Here is a 6000-nt window from a genome sequence, read left to right as displayed (position 1 = left end):
TCTATATTAGGTAAAGAGGATATAAATGATTTAATAAAACCTGCATCATCAACATTAGGGGCATAAATATTTGCTACTGTAACCTGATTGTAATAAAGTTTCCCTGTAACTATGATATAACGTCCACAAGGGTCTGATAATACTTTTGACGCTATGAAGGGGATCCCTTTTTTGATACTAATGGCTGCACCTCTATTCTTAGCTGTGAAGTTAGAATGAAACACCTGCCCGATCCATCCTCCACGTAGCTTCTGATGATCCTGTTTCTCAAATGGGTTTCCTGCAAGTATCCTATATCTGTCCCCCAGCTTTTTAAGGTGTGCTAGAATGTTGCCCCGCTTAACAGCACCATTGAGTCCTTTACAATGCCATGACACAAAATTTACTAGGTTTTTATAATTATCAATAACCATTATTTAACTTGTAAATAAAGATTTGCAACCCAATTAAACCCTTTCCCCCTCCTTTTTAATAAAATGGCCTCCAAACAAAATACAAACAAAAGTGCAGGTGAGAACCCAAACAGAAACCCCACTGAAACAGTCCCTGCCTCCTCTCTGCTCCTCCCTGACCACAGTGCTCCAGCAGAACCTGGACAGAGAGGGGCTCCATACAACAAAAGTATTTAAGTCTCAGCTCAGAGAGAGACACAAACATCTGACTTACCACTAAGCTCCTAAAGAACTATATTATTCATATCCAGTTTAATTTTGATAAATTGTGATAAAGCACACTCACAGTAATAATAATATCAATAATAATAATAATAAAATTAATAAATAAAAGGAAAAAAAAGTAGTTCAGGCTCTGCCATTGACCTTAATCAATTTAAATATTAACATCCGCCCAACCTCGGGACTTATGTCGGGGAAAATATAAACTGGAGACCCGTCGAAGTGTAAGTTTCCTTTATTACGAGACAGTCTCAGGATCTTCTCCTTGTCTGTGAAGTAGTGCAATCGGATAATATCGGGCCTCGGTCGTTCCCCGCTGCGTGGTTTTGGGGATAAGGCTTCTGTGAGCTCGATCAATAACAACAGGGGAGTCAAAGTTATCTACTCCAGAAACTTTGCGGCAAAATCGGTGATGTTATTCGCTTCTGCGCCTTCTGCAACACCAACTATTCTGATATTCTGTCTGCGACTTCTATCTTCTAAGTCAGGCCATGTGTCTCTTTAGCTGAAAAACATTACACCAGGTAACCTGCAGTGTGGGAAACGTGTTTCCCGACGATGTTTGCTGCCCTGCAATCCGCCCTGCTCTGTAGTAAAATCAGCGACATTTGACCGTCATGTTGCTCCCATTGAAGTGTATACAGTCTGTTTAAAATCTAAAACTTAACACTGTCCGCAGCCTGCTGTTGTTACCACTGTCCTGTTTGAAATGGATACTAACTCAAGACCTGTGCCCCCCAGCTGAGTGGAGTCTTTCATAAACTGTTTATGCTGAGTCTGAGTCTGCAGAGGGTCCCAGTGATGTGGAAGACATCATGCCTCGTCCCTGTACCAAAGACGCCACGTCCCAGTGGCCCCCAGGATTACAGGCCCGTGGCACTGACCTCCCACATCATGAAGACCCTGGAAAGGCTCATCCTGGACCAGCTGCGACCCATAGTAAGACCACATCTGGATCCCCTTCAGTTCGCTTATCAGCCTCGTCTCGGAACTGAGGACGCCATCATCTACCTGCTCAATCGTGTCTACACCCATCTGGACCAGCCGGCGAGCACTGTGAGGGTCATGTTTTTTGACTTTTCCAGTGCTTTCAACACCATCAGGCCGACCCTCCTGGGTGATAAGTTAGCAGCGATGCAGGTGGATGCTTCTCTGGTGTCCTGGATTGTTGATTACCTGACAGGAAGACCACAATATGTACGTCTCCCACAGTGTGTGTCTGACAAGGTGATCGGCAACACAGGGGCACCACAGGGGACTGTCCTCTCCCCCTTCCTCTTCACCCTCTACACCATAGACTTCAGCCACTGCACAGAGACCTGCCATCTTCAGAAGTTTTCTGATGACTCTGCGGTGGTTGGATGCATCAGCAGGGATGATGAGACAGAGTACCGGGCTGTGGTCGACTCCTTTGTCACGTGGTGTGAGCAGAATCATCTGCAGCTCAACGTGGCAAAGACCAAGGAACTGATCGTGGACTTCAGGAAGACCAGGAAACACTTGACCCCTGTTTCAATCCAGGGGGTCAGTGTTGACATCGTGGAGGACTATAAATACCTTGGAGTTCACATTGACAATAAACTGGACTGGGCTAAAAACACCACAGCACTTTACAGGAAGGGCCAGAGTCGTCTCTATTTTTTGAGGCGACTGAGGTCCTTCAACATCTGCCAGAAAATGCTGAGGATTTTCTATGAGTCTGTTGTGGCCAGTGCGATCCTCTATGCTGTTGCATGCTGGGGGAGCAGGCTGAGGGTCGCAGATGCCAACAGACTTAATAAACTAATCCGTAAGGCCAGTAATGTTGTGGGGATGGAGCTTGACACCCTCAAGGTGGTGTCGGAGAGGCGGATGCTGTCCAAGATAAAGACAATGTTGGATAACACCTCCCACCCACTCCATGACATGCTGGTCAGTCACAGGAGCACGTTCAGTGAGAGACTGAGATTACCGAAAAGCACCACTGAACGACACAGGAAATCATTCCTGCCTGTGGCCATCTCCCTGTACAACGCATCCACTTAACACACTGTTTGCTGCTACAACTACACATGTTTCTTTTCCAACTATTTATTTATGAGTGAAATATGTATGTGTATATATATGTATATATTGTACTATTCTTAGTTAGTGTATTGTCTGTCTTGTCTTAATGTTGGTTTAAAATGGAGCACTGTAACAAAAAATAATTTCCCCCAGGGATTAATAAAGTATTCTGATTCTGATGATTCTGATTAACTGACTGGATGCCCATTAACCTTATAACTCCTGTTGTGTGTGTGTGTGTGTGTGTGTGTGTGTGTGTGTGTGTGTGTGTGTGTGTGTGTGTGTGTGTGTGTGTGTACAGAGACAGCCAGGTTCATAATGGATATAAGGAAGTTTTTTCAAAAAAAGGAGCCACATTCAGGTAAAAGTGTAAAATCAAGAATAATGTTGGATCAGTGTTTCAATGTTTATATCTTTTATTACATGTTCGTGTGGTTTGGTTATTTGCCTTTTGGTTGAAAGTACACTGAGAGGACTTTGTGTTAGTGATCTTAATAGAATTTTTTCATATTAATGTAATTTTTCATCTAATTGAATCTATTTGTGTATGATTGTGAGTCCAAAGAGGGAGCGAGGAAAGAGGGAACGTGAGGAGAAAGTACAAGGTCAGGAAGAACCAGGTAAGGAAACAGACAGGGAGCAGTGACAGGCACAACACAAACTGTTAAACTGACAAAGAGGAAAAACCTGATTTTACTCACAATCTGGAAGTTGTGTCCTCCCTGTATTAAAGCTGCTGTACAGAATCTGCTAAACAAACTGGGCTGAAACATTTTGACCCTCTTTAACAACATTCCAACATAACATTATCATTGATCGGGGAGATTAAAATTAATGATATATTTTTATGTGGTTCAGCCACAGTTCTACTGAAACCTCAGCCAGTAATAGGTCGGCCAACGTTTGGACCGTCCAGTTGTCTGTATGACTGCCGCAGTACGTGCATCACATTTGCTCACTATCAGAAAGAGCCAAACAGCCCTGGTGGAGTGAGCAGCTGTAAAGAGAAGCAGATGCTCTGTTTCTAAAAATGTTTTAAGCTTGTTTCAAAGATTCTGTACAGCAGCTTTAAATGTTTTCCAAAAGCACACACACACTTATCAGTGTTTCTCACACTTGTTACAGTGTGGACCACCTGATAAAATGTCAAGCTGTCCCAAGCACCACTATGAAAGCATGAAACTCATAAATCTTACAACACAAAATTAGTATCTGCAGTAAAGATGTTTTCATGCATTGTATACATGCTACCACAGGCAGAGTTACCTCCATTTTTATAAATTAATATTTTGTAATAATTTATTCTGTTTTGGGAGTATTTTTATGTATCTGTATTATATTAAACACACACATTAAAAGTGAATCTGTCCAAAAAATGCACTCAGTTTACTTCTTACTCACTATGAGCATCATTCATTATTCTCCCAGTAATGAAGGTTAGGATATGTGTTTTTATTCCAATCCATTCTTCTTTGGCAGCATTTAAATAACCTTTATCAGATTTGATGGTTTTGTTACAGACTTTTCAAAAAAGTGTTTTGCTTTTCTTTCACAAATGTGCAATGTACAAATGTACAAAACAGTGATGTCATGTTTTGTGACGAGGACCCAGGCACAGAGAGACTTGATGAATTTAAGAATCTTATGATTTAATAAAGAAATTTGCAGACTTGCACTGAGAGGGTAAAGTTATGATGACTGATAACGGAGATGAAGACAGCAGACGATGAGGACAGGGAGGAGCAGGGGCGCTGTCATAGCCTGTCAGCGATGTTGATTGGCTGCGTATATACGAATGTGAATCGCATCATTGGCTGGACTGTGGGATAAGGTGGCATCGTTCTGATCCCATACAGGAGCAGCCAGTCACCGACTCACACTGCAGGACAGAGTTGTTCAAGTATTCACGTTAATTGCAGGTTCGATTTTTGCTGCGCGCAGAGAGCGTGCCAGCAGCACGCACACCGCTCACAGGGACCATGGTGGTGACAGAGTGGGAGGTCCACACTCTGCTAATATCAGATCTGCACAAACACTCGGACGTTTGAAATCATTACTAACGGCGCGTTTTTATGGTCTGGCTTTTATAATAATAATAATAATAATGGATTGGATTTATATAGCGCTTTTCAAGGCACCCAAAGCGCTTTACAATGCCACTATTCATTCACTCTCACATTCACACACTGGTGGAAGCAGCTACGGTTGTAGCCACAGCTGCCCTGGGGCAGACTGACAGAAGCGAGGCTGCCATATCGCGCCATCGGCCCCTCTGGCCATCACCACGCGTTGACACAAACATTTTGCTTTTAACAGCCTTAGTTGTTGTTGTTTTTATTGACTTGTGTTTCTATATTTTACTGCATCATTGTTGTGCATTTTATTATAGTGGCCTTTTACATTGACAAGCACGTTGTGCAGCATGGCCTGTTGTGCTATATAAATACACTTGACCTTGAATGTGTGAGTGGCAGCACTGGTCCATCTGTACTGCAGGTGGACCGGCTGGGAGCGCAGACGGCTTCTGCTGCGCTCGTGCAGCACTCATAGGAGGCTAATAACACAGAGCTGGCAGACTACAACTATAATAAGATTCTGGACCTTCTAGGGTCTACACTGGAAGTTCAAAGTGGTCTTCAGGGAATGGTAGGACTCCTCCTGTGCATCTCCCCCGTTTCTGTCCCTGCCCTTTGTTTCCCCTGTCTCTCCGTCTGTGGTGACCTACTTTACAGAGACGGGATCCTCCTGGGAGCTCAGATTCTCCTGGACACACCTGAATCAATCTGACAATCAGCTATCTGCCATTTAAGCTGGTCCTGACGTTCAGTTAGTCACCGCTGAGTTGTCTCCCTCCTCCTCCTCAGTATAAGAAGCCCTGACTGTGGCACTGATGACATCCTTACACGGCTCCATCCACCGGCTCACTCTGCTGTCAGCAGTTGTTGAGGCGGCTGAGGTTTTAACATCTGTCCCACAATAGGATTTTCTATGAGTCTGCTGTAGCCTGTGCCATCTTCGATGCTGTTGCATGCTGGGACAGCAGGTTAACAGCTGTGCATGAACTGATGCACAAGACCAGTAACATAGTGGGGATGGAGCTGGACTCCCCTAGGGTGGTGTCTGAGAGGCAGATGTTGTCCAAGATAAAGACAATGCTGGACAACACCTCTCACCCACTCCATGACGTGCTGGCCAGTCACAGGAGCACACTCAGTGGGGGACTGAGATTACCCATGATGCACCACTGAACGAGACAGGAGATCATGCCTGCCGTGGATAT

Source organism: Simochromis diagramma, unplaced genomic scaffold, assembly GCF_900408965.1.
Source record: "Simochromis diagramma unplaced genomic scaffold, fSimDia1.1 OVJJ01000352.1, whole genome shotgun sequence".
NCBI classification, from domain to species: domain Eukaryota; kingdom Metazoa; phylum Chordata; class Actinopteri; order Cichliformes; family Cichlidae; genus Simochromis; species Simochromis diagramma.
Note: the sequence above shows the minus strand (reverse complement) of the source record.